Consider the following 20,974-nt stretch of genomic DNA (forward strand, 5'->3'; position numbering starts at 1 on the left):
CCATTGCTCAGAGACGCAAAACAGTGCTGTGATCTTTGTTTGGAACTATATTCGTTTGCAAAATTGCTAAATCTTTGTGTGATATAGATCAGGTTAACTATATTAAATTATATAAATATAAAAAGCATACAGAAGCATTTTTGCCGTCTACAATTTAGAATGCCTTACATTTTGAGTTTTAATAGACTAATAAATCAATGTGCCTGCATTGTGTGTTTGATTTGGTGATATAGACTTGATAATGTCAGATCGCACATCATTACAACAACACTTACCATATTATCGCAGACGATGCTGTATATCGCACACCCCAGACTCGACTTGAGTGGAAAATGAATAATCCGCGGTGGTGCGCGTATTTGTTTGCACATGAGCATGAGTCTAACTTGCAAGCGCCAGACCACTGATTCGTCAAACCTGCTTTCCTGCAGTCCGTGGTCTTCTGACTATTTTGTAGTAAGTAACGAAAATGCATCGGGTAAATGTATCGGAGTAAAAGTATACATTTTAATTAGGAAATGTAGTGGAGTAAAAGTTGGCTGAAATATAAAAACTCAAGTAAAGTACAGATACTCCCAAAATATACTTAAGTACTGTAACAAAGTATTATTACTTCGTTACATTACACCACTGCAATTGATGCATTTTATATATATAAATCAAGCGTAGTGTTAGTTCTGACAGGTCATGTTAGTCAAGCTCGCATCAGCTGACCTTCAGCTGATCCCCATCTACCTATGGGAATACGACACCTATCTAAGCATTCATATATAAGGTCCCTCAGTATTATCAGCAGTCTGGGGGGTTATTGCTGCTCTCCCTGCTCTCATCCATGCTAGGCTAGGCTGCCAATCCAAACTGTATGCTAATTGTCAATCATTTTTGACGATAGTGGTCCTGACAGAAATATACATAAATATACATGAAGTGATTCATATGTTTTACTTGGACATATAAAAACACTGTGATTCATTTGTTTTACTAAATGTACAGTATACACTGTACATATTACATGTTTTGTATTATATTACCTATTTTGTAGAACAATTACAAATATTGTCTTTTTAAATGTACATATATAATATGAGAGAAAGTGTTATATAGACTTATATATAGTTACATATTAAATTATTTTACATAAATACATTTTACCCCCACCCGTATAGCAGCACACACACACGCGAGATTTATCTGTAAACACGCCCCCAAAATTGCAAAGCATTTCTGGGTACTGGGCGGGGCTACAGTAAGAAACTGATTAGTGTATTTGTTTTGCTATTTGGAACATTTCTTGAGCCTTTTTTCAAACCTGCGGTGTGATTGTTCAACGGCAATATAGATTGGGTTTCATGATGGTTTAAATAGCCTACATATCAGCCTAAATATCAACTGCTAACATTTGTACAGTTCATAGTCAGATTTTACACCAAGCTGATAAATAAGCGATTACGTTTGGACTTTTCCTGAAAGAAAACAAATGTGTTCCACTTTTAGAACTTTTAGCCAGATAAACATGTTCAAAAATAGAATTATTGCAGTAATGCAGAAAGACAAAACATCCACACATTTCTCCAGACGGCTAATTTGCTGCCCACTGCTGGCTTCTCCATTTATAAGAGATGTAAGATAATTACTGGAAGTACATTGTTAACTTCTGCTGCTTATTTGAACATTATTGGCTTGTTTAGAGTTTAATGAGAGTAAATATAAGCTCCGCATACAGAAACACTGATTGGACAGGCACAGTCTTTATGAAGAGGCATGACGGTTCTCCTCACCTCCAGGCTGTGGAGTAGACTGTGAATCACGCTAATTCGTTTCAGCGGCACCTCGTCTAACAAGGGCCTCCTGAGAGGATGAGAGGAGGCTGTTAACATGAGGACCAGCGTCCACTCACAACAACACGCACTGACCAGACACTAGAGCTCTCAACTCGATGCTGATATTGGCTAATCATTTATAATGGTGTGTTAATTATGTTGATTACATTTTTTTTTTTCATTTTTTTATTTTAATGATAATATATTGAACAGCTTTTAGTGGTTTTCCAACATATTTAAATCAGAATGTAGACCCCCCCCCTTCTTGTCTACCACAACACAATCATGTTTCTAAAAGTTTATTGTAAACATTTATTTTATTTGCTGCACAATTTGAAATTCATTTTTTTAAGCTTAAAGAGCCCAAAAAATGTTTAGCAGATATATGCGTTTACATTTTTTCTCTTCTGAGAAAATAGAATGAATGGAATAAATATATAAATTTTCACCCAATCAAACTCTCTCTAGAATGCTAACGCCCCTCCCACTAAAATAACCTGCATATGATTAGCAATGCAAAGCAGCAAAACATGATTTTACCTACTAATTATCCAAACTAAAGGCTTTTTGTTTCTTTCAGTTTCATTGGGTTTTGTAACATATCGTCTAGTGAAGTATGAAGGCTATATTAATATCCTTCATTCATGCAAACTGCATGCTCTTATGATCTGTGACATTTGGGCTGTTGAGATGATAGATTGACACACACCTGAACAGTGGCATAAAAAAGAAACTTGAACATGTTTTGATCAACTATAAGTGTTTATTTAAAAATTTGTAAATCTTTATATATCATCATAAACATTAAAAATCACATTAAAAACATTAAAAATAAAGCATTATTTTAGTGTTAAATATAATACACATTTCTCCAATGTCTCCAAACCTTTAATTTCTAAAAAGAAAATTACATTATATATATAATATACAGTATATACATACATACATTTATATAGGGAAATGTTATTTATATTATATATTTTACCCTTTGATTGAACCATCTTCGCCATCTTCGTATGATGATCTGTGAACTATGATTGATGTTACTTTCACCATCACTGATGTGATATGAACGTATCCAGATCATATCCTTCCCATGATTCCTTTAACATCCTTCATTTGCCTGCCTATCCTAAAAAGACAAAAAATAATGCACTATAAATATAACATACAACATACAAACAGAGTCAAAGTACATGCATGCTATCTGATTTTTGCTGACATTTGTCTGCACGTGGTGACTCTAGTTAAAGACTGTATGAGGTTAAATCCACTGAGCGCCGTGTAATTAATGAACACATGGTGATTAGTTCAGGAGGAAGTTTGGAAGAGGAAACTGAATTCCTGATGTACTGCTATCCACTTCCACAGAAGACAAATATGAGCTTGGCAGATCAGCAGAAACTCATTTTCTAGTACTATTCCTTTGCATTAGTCTTATTTTTTTCTATTCTGAAAAATTGTGTCCATTTGGCCTTTGGCTATGATGAACTTACTATGTTCACCCATTATAGACGTGGGAATGAGATGCGGAAATATTCATTTCTGAGTGAAATTAAACCATCATTGATCATGATGAGGGAAAGCGATCGCTTTTAATTCTTACTTTAATTACGGTCAGGATGTAAATGTATCAATGTATTGTGCTTTTTCAGTTCAGCGGACCCTGTGCTCTGTCAGGTGTATGAAACGCCTCTGGACTGCGACGGAGAAATATATTGCTTAGCCCAAGCCAACATGAGAAGCTTTTACAGGTACAAATGCTATTTTAAGGGTTATGAATCTGAGAGTGTGTGTGCTCACAGGAGGAGTCAGTCTCGTTAACACATCGTGATTTCACACCTAACCATCCTTTCAGTGAGTGAGACGTGTGTGTGTGTGTGTGTGTGTGTGTGTGTGTGTGTGTGCAAGAGCGAAATACACAAATGTATTTGATGCAGTTGAGTCACAAATATCTCTTAAATGTTATGAATATGAAGTGCTTATGGCCTCTTGATCCTTCTCAGATCATTGCATACTTGTCTGACGCATAACTTGACAAAAAAAAAGTTTTTATGTTATCTTTTTAGAGACATATCTGCAATGTTTATTCCTATTAATTTAGAAAAAGTGAGATATGAGGAAATTTTATAAAAGTCAAAACATTCATTGTATAGTTGCAGTGAGATTATATAATTTGTTAAATAAATGATTATATAAATTCTCCCGTAATAATTAACAGTGTTAGTTAAGTATCATTGAGATACTATTATAGTTTTTATTAATATTTTGAATCAGTTTTTATTTTAATATTTTCCATTTTCATTTTAACTTTAATTTGGCTGTGTTTTAGTCATTGTAAGTAGTTTTTGTTTTAAGTTTTAGTTATTTTAGTACATAAAGTTCAAGTAATAAATGAGAAATGGTTTAAAAATTATATTTAATTTTATTTCAGTTAACATTATTTCAGGTAACAAAACTGTTTTTTAATGGTTTTAATTTTAGTTTTAGTTAACTATAATAGCCCTGATAATGAACAAAATGTATTAATATATAAATATTCTTGATTTCTCTTATTTTTCAATTAAAAAATAGTTTTAGTGTGTTTTGGTCAGTTTCACTGGTTGTTTTATAGCCTTTTTGATGTATGTATTTAAGCGATCATACATCGATTTGTGTTTTATTTCTCTGTTATTCTTCTAAATCCTTTGTGTGTGTCTGTACTTCTCTCCTACACAACCCTGACATTGTAAGACTAATTTAATGTATCAATTATCCTTATGCTAATTAGGGTACAGTTTCCCAAGGTTAGCATCACAGATGGCAACAAAACCTCACATGCATCTCGTCTTCTTTTACTCTCTGTCAAACTGTCTCACAAAGCCTGTAAGAACTGAGCAACAATATTTGCATACTTTTGTCCACTCTAATCCAGCATATCGCATACAACACTGGTGTAGTCACCAGTGTTATTTGGTTTAAAAATGGTTTTATATGAAGTTATTTTGAATCACATAAAAATCAAAATTCATTCCATTTACTTTTATAACGTTTCCGGTCTTGGAGCCTAGGAAAATTACAGTTAATTACATTTTTTAATCACATCACAAATCATTATGTTTCTGGTCTTATTGCAAATTATTCATAATCGCACATTATTCTAAAGAAGAGAGGTGTTTGTTTTCATAAACTAAAAACTGACTTTTAAAGTGATTCAGCAGTTCATGTTATTGTAAAGAATAAAAGTTTTCATCATTTTTCGTTTTCATAATTTTTTTCTGTCTCTGACACCTTTCCTGCCGATCGAACCAAAGTGGAGTAAATCAAATTAACCAATAATATCACAGGCACTTTTCACAGTCCAATCAAATGCGATGTCTTGGGTATGATGGGCCTGACACGGCCTTATGTAGTCGTTTACATTGTGTAAATGCAGGAATTTGTGAGACCCCTATAGCGCCCAGTTCCCTTTCTCTGAGCCCTGGTTTAATGGCTCGGGGAGGAGGACGCTAATTCCTCTTTTCCCATTTCACACACTAGCCGAATTTTACCCCCACAAGAACGATGAGTTTTCAACCCAGTGTGCTTTCTGAGATAACAGAGATACTACTAACTGAAGTAATGGCACGAAAGAGTGTCCATTTTCCCACACACAAAATAGTAGATAAATGGTTCACAGCACTCAGAAATTTCCCAGATTCTAAAACGAACAGAAGACCCCCATTTTCAGCACATACATACTCATTAAACACACATATAGAGGCCATGTCATGACTTAAGGAGAGATTTAATGCCTGCCATGTCTTACTATTATGTAAAATTAGGTGGGGGAGAGAACAGGAAGATGAAAGGGTTTGGGGGGAAATTATCCTTGCGCCAAACTCATCCGCTGTCTAATTACAGTAACATGCTTTCTTCGTGGGAGAGTGCTACATGAACCTCACTCTCTCTCTCTATAGAATAGGAACTACTGCATATGTGTGCCAAGGCTGGAACCCAGATTTGTCCATCCAGAAGTATGAATCCATAATTCTCTGAATCAGGAGGTCTCACACACACACACAAGAAACACCATTAAAAAACCTCATGTGTAAATAAGAAAAATAAAATTACAGGAAATAGGCTAAAAAACAGTAGCCAACTTTATCTGACATTTGAAAAAATCCTGAGGTAATACCACTCTTGTTGCACTGTTTTTCTGCTCTCAAAATGCTGCAGGTAAAAAGAGTGTGTTTATCTATTGTTTTTACAGTTAGCTACGTTGGAAAACAGTATTTTCCCCTGTAGTCTTACAGACGTTTTAATTTTGTACCAACCATAGCATGTTAAATAAACTGAAATTCAAATATAAATTTCATGTTGATGTAAAACAACCGCCATATGTAGGCTACACCTTTGAAAGGTGATACAACTAGCCTATATATAACAACCGGACCTTTTTTCTTTATGATCAGACGGAAGCGGGCAATTTCCCGGCAAATCTGACCCGACGTCTATAAAAAATTATTAGGCCTATAGGCTTATTGTAGGCTTACCATGATCAATCAGGGTGAGACAAAAACACCGTTTGGAAGACGTATTTTTAGTGTACTCGCGCTCATCAATGACATTTTGTTCATTTCTAACAAAAAAACTTTTTTTATTCATTTACGGACATGACGTAAACAAGCACGGACGAATGACGGAACTAGGCAAATTCTCGACCCTGACATTTCTAAATTATTAGGTTTATTGTAGGCTTACCTTAATGAATCAGGTGAGGCAAAAACACAGCTTGGAAGACACATTTTAGTGTACATTTGTTCATTTCTGACAAACAAACAGAAAAAAAAAACCTGAAGCTCTAAGTTTAATTAGCAGTTTATTGTGGTTTTATTATTGATACATTTTATAATTTATTGAATATACAATATTTGAAAGTTTTTTTTTAAATATTATTATTACATTAAGAGCCCCACACCGTTTATTGCTTTAATAAGCATTTTCACCAGCAACAAAATGAAAATAGGATGTTTTTCGTGTAGACACCATTTGGATTTTATTGATATTGGTTACAGATCACCATAACTCCCTTTCTAATTGATTTTCATGTCATTCTCTCCTGTTGTGAACATCCCCCCCTCCCCCCTCCAACGAGAGCCTTCCGTGAGATTTTGATGTGAAGATGTCATGACAAGCTTGGCCTTTCTCTCTTTCCTGCAGTTTGTGCGGCCCATGGCCAAAAGGTTTTGTGGCAGAGGGACTGTGAGAGGCCTGTTCCTCTCCCCCTCCGCTCGGCTTTACCCCTCTGGTTCCCATCCGCTTCCGAAGCTCTTAACAGCCCGAGCCGAGAGCTCGTAACCCCCAGCACACCCTAATGAGAGACCCGGGGACAATGCTGGCATTGTTTGGTACCTCAGCCCAAGAACAATGGATGTTTACCCAAGCAGTTGTCCGACCCAAACTCTACCGTTGATTACTGTTGGGTCTCCTGATTAACTCTGCTCCTCGCCCCAGCACAATGGACCCTTTGACTGGGCCACCGTAAGCCCCCTCCAATTTGTCCTCCCCTCCTTCACTTTTTCTCTCCTAATCCAGCATATCGCATACAACACTGGTGTAGTGTAACACCACGACCCCCTCCGACGGCACACACACTCACACACACACACACACACAATGAAACACACACACATGCTTTTCTTTTCATTGTGCTTTGCTAGCTTATGTAATTTTCTCAAGTCTGAATCCTCCATACAGCAGTCAAAGCGATGGCAGCTTGAGAAAGTGATGTCATAATTAATGTTTCTCTCTCGGCTCATGTCAAGCGCCAGCCGTGAGGTCATGACAACAGGAAGTGTTATCATAAAACTCTCATTTCAGAGAATAATATGAGCAAATATTTTAAATCAAATATTTAACCAATAAAGCTGGATGAATGTATATGATTATACATATATTAAAACACAAATAAATATACATTTATTTAAAATAATTGTAAAAAAATATTTTAGAAATTTTTAAAAATACATAAAAATTATAAATAATCCGTTGATTACTGTTGGGTCTCCTGATTAACTCTGCTCCTCGCCCCAGCACAATGGACCCTTTGACTGGGCCACCGTAAGCCCCCTCCAATTTGTCCTCCCCTCCTTCACTTTTTCTCTCCATCGACACTCTTAACACAGAACTCCATCATGGGACCCGAGAGAGAGCAGCGTCTCTCGTAAGGCTGAAATATCGCTGCTTAATCACCACTCACTTCAGCAGAGAGACATTGACAAGTGAGGAATGAAAACTGTCTGGAAAAAGACCAGTAGGGACTCGAACTTAAGTATTGTAAAAAATTATTATTTTAGCATTCAAATAAGGCCTCTGTACTTCAAAACATGGTTTTGAAACCTCCTTTGCACATACTGTAACATTTTAATTGTGGAGTGTAAAAGGTTTTCGGAGACCATCAAGTGAAAAATGCTTCTTAGTAATCTAATATATGTTTAGCAGAGTGTTTAAAAGCTGAAAATGGCTTGACCTGTCACATTTGCATTTGTGTGTTTGTTTACACATTGCATTACTTCTTATCAAATTTTACACAAATATATTACCAACGCAATGACAACTATGCATTAATATGCTCGGTAGTCATCATTTTTCTTGCTAATATGAGCAGCCTAATATAAGGAAGTACTACATATCTATCAATTTAACAAAGGTTTGACTACGTCCTCATGCATTAAATATAGTTCAGACCCTTTCAGTGATCATATAAGCTTGTAAAACTGCTGTTTGCCAATGCAAAAGATATGCTGCATTGCCATATAAATCATTCAAGTGCATGGCATTTAAATGCATGATACCATTCAAAGGTTTGGGGCCAGTAAGATTTTTTAATGTTTTTGAAATATGCTCAGAATATGCTATTATGCTCACCAAGACTGCATTTAATAATAATAATTACAAAAAAAAAAAAAAAAATATATATATATATATATAGTAAAAATAGTAAAATTGTGGAATATTATTAAAAAAAAATGTCCAATTTTTTTCAGTCCCATGATTCTGCAGAAATCATTCTAATATGCTGATTTGCTGCATTTTTATCATTATCGGTGTTGAACAAGTTGTTCTGCTTTACTTTTTTGTGATACTTTTTTTTTTTTCAGAATTCTTTAATATAGACAGTTTAAAAGAACAGCATTTATTTGATATAAAATGTGTAGCATTATAAATGTCTTTTAATGCATCCTTGCTGAATAAAAGTTTTTTTTTTTTTTTTTTATTACTTACCCAATACTTTTGAAAAAGTATATTTGAATATTGGATCCCTATAGCATACATTACAACAACGGAAATTGCTGTGGAAGTTTATATCATCAAATCAAACAAGACATGTTATAGCTATACTGTAGCAAAACATACACAAAATGGTTTCCAATTCGCTTACACTTGTACATATATTCATGCAGCCATGTGTTATCAATGATTTTGATACAAACTTTCACACAACACATTTCAGATGTAAATCCCTGTGTAAAATGGGTTTAAAGTAATCCTGGAATTATAGAGCATGCAAATTTAAATCCAGCTTCACACACTCCTCCTCCACATCATCACTGCACATACCATATAAAACAGTCTTCAAACTTCGTGCAAAATGCATTTAGCACAGAGCAAAATAAAACATGAGATCTGTTGGGCTAAAACTCAATGCATCTAAAACAGTTTCAGTTTAATTTCTCATGCATATTGCATGACATCAGTTTATCAATCTACTCAAAACAACACTGCAATTCATTAATGTGTCAATTGATTAACAAATAGCACTGAAAACATTCACTATGAACTGAATAAAAAAAAATAAAAAAACATTTATTTCAGAGCCTGGTCTGTTGCCTTTTGAAATAATGTACAGCTCTCCAGTGTGTGTTTCTATGGCCGTCAGCACTGCGACATGCACACACACACACACACACACACACACACACACACACACAGCGCTGAACGTCTGCAGTCGGCCCATCTGCCCAGCAGAGCTGCTCAGCATCCAGGCTCCAATATTCAGATGAGGCCCACGCAGATTAATAAATCATTAAGATGGTGCTGTCTATAACGGCCCCATTCACACGCTCTCCGGACACCGTGTGTCTGCTGCGAACCCGGCATTAGACATGCAAGAATGTTAATGTCGACACGCATTAAAAGAAACTTGTGAGGTGTCTGTCTGCACGCTGGGCCTGTGCACATCTTGCCATATTGTGTCTGAGAGAGAAGCACCTCTCGTCTGGGGTAAAACCCACTTTTAATGTGCCAAAGGACAGACGTGCCGATAAACATATAGAACATGCGGCCTAAACATAAAGCATTTTGTGCCTGTTATTTTAAAACAAAACTCTGGTCTAAGAATGAATTGTTTATTTTTAAAAATAAACACATACAAATATATTAAAATATAAATAAATAAAAAAACAAATATAAATCAGTGTTATGTTAATATGTTATGTTAAAAAAAAATTGTACTTTCATTTTAGTTAAAGTTTTAGTAATTTTGTTGTGTTTTTGTCTATATACTGTAATTTTTTATTACGTTTTTATTTCAGTTTTAATTCTAGTTATTTTAGTACATCAAGTTAAACAGAATTAAAATGAGAAATGTTGCCTTGGCAACTAGCTGAAATAAAAAGTTCTTTATATTGTATTTTATTTCAGTTAAAGGTTTAGTAATTTTATTGTGTTTTTGTCTATATAGTTCTTATTCATTTGTATTTCAGTTTTAGTTCTAGTTATTTTAGTACATCAAGTTAAACTAAATTAAAATGAGACATGTTGCCTTGGCAACTAGTTTAAATAAAAAGTTCTTTATTATCTTATTTCTGTCAACATTTATTTATTTATTTCAAGTAATGATTTTTTTTTTTTTTTAGTTTAGTTCCAGTTTTAGTTAACTAATAAATTATCTATCTTTATGGGAAAAATAGTTATAAATGTATGCTAATTTAAAGAAAAAAAATTCACATACACAAGCTGTACAAGAAAAGACATTTATATCAGGGTTATTATAGTTAACAATCCTAATATAAATATATACATTTTCTTGTACAGCTTGTGTGGGTAATTTCTTCTTTAAATTAGCAAAATATTTTTCCACAAAGATGGATAATTTAATGTTTCTTCCTTGTTCTGTATTTTTCTTTTTTTTCCATAAAAACATTAGCGCACAGGAAAAGACACCTGTTTTTCTTTTTTGTTCTCTTTTCTGGTCCATTCAAAGCATTTTGTCTCCTGCTTAACCCAGCACTTTAAGTACACAGTGAGGGGGATGATTGCATCACAAAGGAAAGCACCAAGTCCATACCCCTATTTTGGCTTTGCAATTTGCATGCATTTGCATGAGTTTATTATGCACATGCCTTTTGTTCCCTGGGTGGGAACCATGGAAAAAAAAAAAAAAAAAGATGAAGCCTGTGCAAATCCACCTCACACACAAAAATACACATTTACGGTTGGATAGGAAGATTTTGATGAAAGCTGGACTGCTAATATTTACACAGCGGTGCATGTTTAGCAACAATCAATAAATTAGCTGCAGAAAAAATATGAATATATTTATTTGTGGATTGTTTTGTTGTTGCTTATTGATATTTGCATGCTGTTTTATTCTATTATTAACCCTATTTCTGTGCAAACACACACACACACACACAAACACACACACACACACACACAAACGCTTTCAGCTTCATGCAGACCCACCGTTTCGTAACTATAATCTCAATATCACATCATTAGTGTCTGCTATCACAGAGAACGTCAATGGGAGTCTAATGTCACAGTCCAATTCAACCGACTTGATTTGAAGAAATAGGTCATGGGTTTAATGTTGCCTTTGGCCTGGTTTTCTAAACCACTTGAGTCTTCTGGCTCGATAAATATTTCTTCTAGCCAAAGTCATTTTTGTAGTGCAACAAAATCTTTTTTCGAACACATCATTGGCATTAACACTGCACCATATAATTAAAATAATAATTTCAGCCAATGAGCTTGTGTCTCTCACCTTTAACCCCTACTCAACCACTCTTTCCACGTTATGTTTATTTTTCCACTCATGTTTTTGGTCATTTGCAAGCATATCTTTGTGCTTTTGGATTTGTATGCAGTGGGAAAACAAATCTCAGATGTGCTACGAGCATGTTGAGCAATCGCACACATGTGCATGTGTCTATGAATGGTCTGCAGAGGATGTTCACATCCCTTTTTCTGGCCTCTGGCTCTCCACTCACCTCATGTTGCATCAGCCTCATGAGGCAGCACTGCCTCCACTTCCTCCTGCGGGCGACTCCGAGCTCCAGCTGCCTCTAACACACACAGAGAAACACAGAGATTTCACATTACACCCACAATAAAGGCACTTACTATTCTGTTAGCTTTACTACATAATGGTGAGCTCAGTATCTCATATTTAGAGGTACAGATATAATGTCTAGATTTACATTTGCCATACATTTTTATCCCAAGCAACTTAAATTGGATTCAAACAACACATTCTGTCAGTTTATGTATTCCTGGGGAATCGAACCCATGACCTACTGGTTGGGCTACATTTTTATTTACGCCATACAGGCTATTTTTAATGCCAATTTATGCAATCACTTTGAATGGACATTATTTGATTGTAGTTGAAAAGAAAGAACAAAGGCTACTAGCAAAATCTATTCACACTGATGTGACTCTAAAAGTGATCTCTGGTACCTGTACTATGAAATGTTGAACATGTTTAAAATGTGCACATGGAAAGTTTGTGCACTGTTCTGATATTTATGCACTTAAAATGAATTTAGGCTGAAATATAAAACTAATTTTTAAGCTAAAGAACTCATAAAACATACTTGTTTTCACTGTAGAAAAGCAGAACTACGTCTTCATCCATGTGGTCTCCATCGAGACTCTGTATAATGGTGAGCTGAATGTCACATATTAAGAGGTACATATAATGTCTAGATTTGCATTTTCCATACATTTTTATCCGAACCAACTGAAATTGCATTCAAACAATAAATTTTTTCAGTTCATGCACACCTGGGGAATCAAACCCATGACCTACTGGTCGAGCTACATTTTATTTACGCCACACCAGGCAACTTTTAATGCCATTTTATGCAATAAATTTTAATGTATAGTATTTAATTGTAGTCAGAAAGGAAAATTAAAATCTGTTCACGCTCAAGCCACTGATGTGACTCTAAAAGTGATCAAAAGTCCTCTCTGGTATCAATGTACTATGAAATGTTTTTTTATAGTACATGAGTATCAATGGCACCTATTGTTGCATGAATATCTTAAATGTGTAAATTATTAACAGCGTTTCTCATGTCTGTCATCTATCTGAACCTGTTCTGTTCATATTTCATGCATGCCATTGATGTGAAAAGTGATCAAAATTCCTCTCTTTGGTATCACTGTACTATGAAATGTTAAACATGTTTGAAATGTGTGCACTGTTCTGATATTTATGCATTTAAAATGCATTTAGGGTGAAATATAAAACTAGTGTTTAAGCTAAAGAAGCCATAAAACACATTTGTTGAAAAGCAGAACTACGTCTTCATTCATATAGATGAACGACTTTTTAAGTGGTTTATACATGCAACAAGACTCTATATAATGGTGAGCTCAATGACTCGTATTCAGAGGTACAGTACATATAATATCTCATTTACATATAATGTCTAAATTTACATTTGTCATACATTTTTATCCAAAGCAACTTTTTATCCAAAACACATTTTATCAATTCATATTGGGAATCGAACTTATGACCTTCTGTTTGAGCGTCATTTTATTTACGCCGTACCAGGCAAATTTGAATGGAATTTTATGCAATAACTTTTAATGAACAGTATTTCATTGTAGTCTAAAAGAAAGAATACAGGCCACAAGCAAAATCTGTTCATGCTTAAGATTTGTTTCACAAGTGCACAAGTATCAACGGCACCTATTATTGCATTAATATCTTAAATCTGAATGAATTATTAACAGCGTTTCTCATGTCTGCCATCTATCTGTACTTCTTCTGTTCATATTTCATGCATGCTACTGATGTGACTCCAAAAGTAATCAAAATTCCTCTCTTTCATATCACAGTACTGTGAAAATGTTTAAAATGTGTGCACTGTTCTGATATGCATGCAAATATAAAAGTAAGGTGTAAGAAAAAGAAGTCATAAAACACACTGGTTTTCGAGGTAGAAAAGCCGAACTATCTTCATCCATATGGTCTTTTTAAGCGGTTTATACTGTACATGTGACGTCGAATCAAAACACAAGATGCCAAACGTTCATCAAAAGCGGCTCTGCTGAGAATCTCCAGGCATTGTGATTACCACCAATCATACACGGGAGCTCAGGGTGCTAAATCAATGAAAATGGTGCTAATTAGAAAATTGGTATTCATGGTAACGGGCAGCCATTGTGCTGTGACATATGCAAAGTGCGCGACGCGTATGTGTGTGTGTGTGTGTGTGTGTGTGTGTGTGTGTGCGACAGGAGACATTTTGGGTTTTCGAGGTAGAAAAGCCGAACTATCTTCATCCATATGGTCTTTTTAAGCGGTTTATACTGTACATGTGACGTCGAATCAAAACACAAGATGCCAAACGTTCATCAAAAGCGGCTCTGCTGAGAATCTCCAGGCATTGTGATTACCACCAATCATACACGGGAGCTCAGGGAGCTAAATCAATGAAAATGGTGCTAATTAGAAAATTGGTATTCATGGTAATGGGCAGCCATTGTGCTGTGACATGCAAAGCGCGTGGCGTGTGTGTGTGTGTGTCAGCAGACATTTTGGGATTGCCCTCTCAGTCTCCACTGCCAAAGCCATAAGATGGTGGCAAACAGGAGGCATCGCTCCCACAATGGACAATGACGTGTTTGGAGATGCCCATGAACCGCTTACAGTTAATCAAGGGACGTACTGTATGTAATATAATTTTCAGATTACGTCTTTTCAACATCACACAAATCAGTGCTTTTATTGCTTTTCCTGCAGTCAAAAAAAAAGCTTTATTTTAATATTTGATTCTCAAATTAATTTTGGTTTTGTCAGAATACAGAAATATATCTTGACAGTTTTATAATATTTTTATAATCCAAAGATTTCATGCCAACAATAATTCCACGCTTAATTCTGTTTTATTTGGTCTTGCTATCAATGCATCTGTGTCTTTGCCCTCAAATGAAGGAAAAGTGGCTCCTCGTGTCTCTCCATCAAAATCCCAGAGTCTCGCAGCAAATTAGCAGTATATATAAGTCATTTGCAGATTGCGCTATCAGCTGTTGTCGAAAATATTAGAAGATTTGTTATAAATCAGAGATGGAAACACAATCACAGGATATCAGTATTGGGAATTTCTCAGTATATTTCTAGCCCATTCATTCAAGAAAATCAGCTTGTTTTAGCTGTGAAATACAGCTGAACTTAATAACAACTGCTATGGATCAGTATTAATATCCTTCAGTGTTTATGACAGATTATGTTCTCATTATAAATTGCTCTCAGAAGATCTAAGATAGTAATATCTCTGTGACTAAAGCACAGTAACACGAGGTGATTCTCATTACACTTATTGCAGCTATAGACACACTGGCACCTCCAGCTCATGTAGTCAGCTGGCCTCATCATCTCCATGGAAACCCCAATCAGCTCAAGAGCTCATCACACATGACAGATTAGCCAAAAGTGGGCGGGCACATCATAACTGCAGGATGATTAGCAGATATTCTTGTGATCTCTCTCTCTCTCTCTTTTACTAATAAATTATTTATGGTTTCTTTATTTAGCTCAGGTGTTGATATATCCAGGTGGATGCTGCACACTTGGTGGTGGTTGAGGAGAGACCCCCCCCCCCCAACATGATTGTAAAAGCGCTTTGGTTGTACAGCAATACACAATAAAGCGCTATATAAATGCATCATTCATTCATTCATTCAAATAGAAAGTGCTATAATTTTGGTGATTATATTACATTTTTTCAGTGAAATATTATTTAACAAAAGTCATTTTATGTCCTCCTCACCCCAAAACAATGAATAATAATAAATAAATAAAATATGGTATCAATTTAAAAAATAGAATGCAATCTGTGTGATCTGATGAATGATTTGGATGATATATTTCAGATCATTTCTTTTAAATCGTATATTTTGTTCAGGCAATTGTTCTGACTAACCAAAGTGGCCTGTTTCCTTTTTATTTTCTTGTGAAGCAAACAGCTGAACACTCTGGAAATACATTGGTTTCTTTTCCCCCCCAAGTTATATTTTGTTTTTTTAGCTCGAGTCCTCGGTGTGACCTCAAGTGGTGACCTGTCTGACCTCTGAAGTCTTCTGTCCCAAAGGAATCAAAGTTCAGAGGTCAGCATGTGCTTCATGGTCAAATTCAAGTTCAAAGAGACCATCAAAACTGATTCCATATGCTAAAATACACATTACAGCTACAGATATAATGTGAAACAATGTCAAATTCATTACACAGCACCCAGAAACCCCAATGACTATATGTTCTATCAGAAGAGTTCCACTGGCACATAAGGAATTTGTCTAATTCAATATTTTTATTAAAATTAAAAAATAAATAAATAAATAAATTTAGCAGAAAACACTACGATAACACAAATAAAAAATTACTTTTTAAATAAAATCCAAATAAATGTGATGGTTTGCACTGGAAATTCTGGGAATTCCCCTTTCTACATTAATTATGAATTATGAAGTGATTCATTCATTTTAATTATAAAACATAATTTTAAAATACATTTCATATACATTTTCTCCAAAAACTATAAATAATTCATACTTACTAAAAACATATTATTGAATATAAGTATATGTATCACTTTGTTAAATTTAATATACTCCAAAAACTATAAGGTAATTCAAACCTTTTATTTCTAAAAAAAAAAAATTTAAAATTAAAAATTAATATATTTTTTTAAATATTAAAATATGATTTCCCCCACCTTATATGGTAAGATGGCTGTGTGAAACGTTATTTAAAAAATCTAATATACTCCATTCGATTCCAATATATTCAATTTTTTATGAAATTTTTCTATGAAAATTGCTAATATTTCTATAGTATTAACAAGACTAAATGCCAATGAAAATAATACATTATATTAAATTAATATAAAAGCAGGGGTTATGTTTAGGTTTCGATGATCGAAAATATCTTAAGAAAAAGAAAGAAAGAAAGTCAACTGAAAGTGAAAGAAAAACATGGTAACATTATTCCTAATGTACAGGCAGCTGCTTAATGATGTGTGAGAGAGAGACTCTAAATCAGTTGTCAGCTCTAGGGGCCTCTACATCGGCCTAGTCGTGGACAGTTTACGAGTCGCCCGTTGATTCGTGTGTGGATGTGTAAGTACAGCATCCCGTTCCACATTCCCGTCACACACACTCTCCAGCATCCTCCATTCACTCCATCTCCGCTGTTCCACCCTCCACAGAGATGCAGATGAGCAGAGCGCACTTGGGCCCCCCTCCCAGGGCTGTCTGTCATATTCTGCCCCAGACAAGACATTGCCCACTTGCCCTCGAGCGTGGGAATGGGGGTCCACGGGCGTTCACATCATCTCCCCCACGTGCGCTCGACCGCATCAATTAAGGATGAGTTTCTATGCCAATTCCTTCCTCCATCCCATTATGTCCCAATTATTTCATTTGAGGAGCTTGAATAAGTCCAGAGTCAACGATACTCGGACGCACGTGGGTTCCAATGAGCTGACAACTACAACAAACTTACGCCTTTGTCCCCTATGCGCTTTGCATTCATCCTTTCATCCAAAAGCTTTCATTTTATTCCTATATAACAAACAAACCATCCTGAAGCGTTTGCACGTACAACAATCTAATACCTATATTTCACCGATATATTTAATGCTCCACGTTGAGATGCTGATAGAAGCGGTTCTTACTTTCGGTTATCTAGCTTTATGACGACCAGCACACTCATACAGCTAGATAACCAAAGATAACAACACGCCTCCAACGTGATGTGTCACACCACAACAAGTGCAAAAAGCCCATTTGCCCCAATTACTCCAAGTCAGCAGATGCGAGTAATTAGTTGCACGCAAAAAAAAAAAAAACAGAAAGTTCCTGTAAATGAGGTCGATACCATCCAACTTGGCTCCCGCGCGTAATTGTTGAACTTCTTAATTATTGACTCGAACGATTTATACGCATTTTCATGAGACCGGGCTCGCCTGCTACATCCATCCATAGCAGCGAGGATGCTTTTATTCCAGTCGGAGCTCGGCTTGGCTGGATTTACACAGTGCGGTACGCATGAAATCCTGCGTATCCAAGCAAGAGAATAAACGGGCACGCAGCAAAAAACGCAAGGCATAAAGAGAGCATCGGGCACAGAGCGAGAGCTGGAGAGTAAACACATGCGTGCTTGGGTTTGGGCTTCAAATATCACTCTCGTATCATGCGTAAAATGCGCGCAGGTTTGATCTGGAGGCATTTTCGCTCCTCTTGCTGGGGGTAACATCATGACGTCCTTATGGCACACGGATGACGTGCTCACGGATGACAGGACTGACGCACTCAATGGGCTCCATCTCTAGTGCCCAAAATGCGCACAAACCTCGTGAGGTCAGAGGTCTCGAGGTTGCGCCGAATTTAAATGTCCATTTGGAGACGCACGCGGCGCTTGTCCCTTTTCTGCAGTGCAATTATGAATTTAGACCAGGATCAGAAATTAACCAGGGCTTGGGATAAAAAAAAAAAAAAAAGGTAGCCTATACATGAAGTGAACCCACATATTAAAAAATGTCAGTTCTTCTGCTTTTCTAACATTTATATATTTTATATAATATTCTAAACTACTCTTTTAGAGAAATATTTGTATGCATGAAGGTAATAAATGCCCCTGAAAATCACCCTCAGATGGTAAATATTGCCCATTAATTTATGATACTATTATAGACCTCATCTTTTCCGTTCCAATGGTTTAGTTTTCACACTACAAGAGTGAAACTTCTAGTTTGTTTGTTCAACAAAGTTTTCAGAAGGAGCTTGAGCGGTATCCTTGGGATGCCTTTAAGGCTCTGCACTGTAATTATGAATTATGATTAATCATGATGACTAGAATACGTGTCTCTTAAATTTCAAAAATAATTCACTGTTCTATTGCAATGTAAACAGGCCTGTAAACATTTCGATATTATAATGAACAAGCATTTTCGTTCTTCAGTTTGCCTTATTAGATTCGTTTTAGCAGCAGCAGTTGATTCCAGTTCACTCGTCAACCTCAAATAGTAAATAATACGAGCATAAAAAAATAACGATAAATAAAATATTTTAACAGGAAGGAAGGATGCACAAAATTACCTAACCATTATTTCACCACTAATTAAAGCAATATCTGTATGTAAATATTTCTAAATACATTTTTCTCTTTGTACATATTTATTCAGTTAATCTCAGTCCACACATAATCGACACATACAGACAGACATTTATAAATGTTTTTCATACTCCATTAGAAAACATAAATGCCCGTATGAAAGATTTCCCTAAATACTAAATGAGAGAAAATAAAGCAGCTGAATGAAGTAAATTAAGCATCACTTCTCCTCTCAAGGATGCAAATTACAGTAGAACAAAGGTTTAGCTGTATTTGCTTCAGAATGAAAGCACGTTCTTAAAATAAATCAAATATTTAGCTACATAATTTTAAAACAAACTACCATTTTATCTGTTATCTTTTATAGCAGCTCTTAATTTAACCACCCTGAAGCAATTAACCACTGAGGGTGTTCGGCGTGACGTCACACAGAGGGCAATTAGCACTTATTGATCTGTTATCGTTTGTTTAACAGCCAGTGACTCGCAGGTCATGAAGCATGTGTGTTAATAAAGTATCAAGTCTTTCAGTTAGCCATGCGTGTTTTAAAAAGGCGTTTGCTTTGGTCATATTTTTAAAAAATGACATCAAATAAGCCTATTATTTCATAAGCAAAACATTATGTTAGAAAATAATAAAACATTTTGAATTGGTTGATTTATCAACATTTTTTCTTTGTCCCAAAAGAACACCCGAGAAAATACAGACCAAAAGCATTATTTTTCCTTTTATGAGAATGCAATCATTTTACACGAGATTAAAGCTACAGATTTCACGTGGCCCATTTTTGCTAAATTAGAAGCATGAAGTATGCTACTTACATCCCCTTGGACTCCCCATGGCACCGAAAACCCGCTCATCTGGATGTGAAACGGGTAAACGAACATCCTCGATTAGAAATCACATCCACGACTAGTTTGCTGAAGATGCACGAGGCATCGTCGTTTGAAAGCATCTTATTCCATCCACATGATGAGCAGGTGTGAGGAGAGAGCAGAACTTCATCACATGGCTGCCTGAGCTCGAGAGCGAATGGAAAGTGCTGCTGATTTATGATCCACCCCTTCTACCTCTGCATTATACGTGCGATGAACTTAATATTTTATTCAATTGTCCAAACTCGTTCAGATTTCGCATTAGGAGTTTCTGTTGCACGAAGCTCTTCAGGGTAGCTACAACATGTCCAAATGATGTGGCCAGGTGTGACTTACCTGAATCCTGATGGGTCAAAAGCGATGTGTGTTTCCAACATGTCTTCACGCCCAAGTGTTGTCTTTCATGCTTATCTAAACTGACATTTTCAACAATTTGGCTAATATTATACATTTCCCAATCATCAAGAGTGGCGTTTTTCTTCTAATAATTGTACTAGTATTATTTTCATTCTATTATTATTAATGATATCTATTATTTTGAGACTCATTTGATGCAGGACTGGAGGGGGTCACGTTCAATGACGTCGACTTGTTTGTTACATGCAGCCATATTTAGATACACTGAGGAAATTAGTGATGCTCAATATGCAAATCAAGCCATAATGACTGCAACATTCAGACGAAACAATGTCTCGTGCAAAAAAAACGTAATTTTCTAGGAAGGATGTTGGTCTACGAGTTTAATTCTTAAGCAAACATATTTTGGATGTTAATGTCGTTATTGGAAGAAAGAAATCAGAGCATGTGAGAAATGACCGCCTGTAATAATCAGCTGCTTGATGTGTCTTTGTGTTTGTCACCAGGCAGAGCAGCGGCTTCATTTGCTTCAGGAGCTCATCTGTATTCTT

The 20,974-nt window shown here is 35.7% G+C and overlaps 1 long non-coding RNA gene across 1 annotated transcript; it reads right to left on the bottom strand.

Moving 5' to 3' along the window:
- Nucleotides 1–2,790: 2,790 nt before the first annotated feature.
- On the bottom strand, nt 2,791–20,231 carry LOC107658561 (uncharacterized). Its single transcript, XR_001630798.1, has 3 exons — nt 20,013–20,231; nt 12,056–12,130; nt 2,791–2,952 (listed from the first exon to the last, which is right to left on the bottom strand). It is a non-coding gene; the product is annotated as an uncharacterized LOC107658561 (long non-coding RNA).
- Between the last annotated feature and the right edge of the window lie 743 nt (nt 20,232–20,974).

This window comes from Sinocyclocheilus anshuiensis, unplaced genomic scaffold, assembly GCF_001515605.1.
Source record: "Sinocyclocheilus anshuiensis isolate Anshui unplaced genomic scaffold, SAMN03320099.WGS_v1.1 scaffold343, whole genome shotgun sequence".
In the NCBI taxonomy this organism is placed as follows: domain Eukaryota; kingdom Metazoa; phylum Chordata; class Actinopteri; order Cypriniformes; family Cyprinidae; genus Sinocyclocheilus; species Sinocyclocheilus anshuiensis.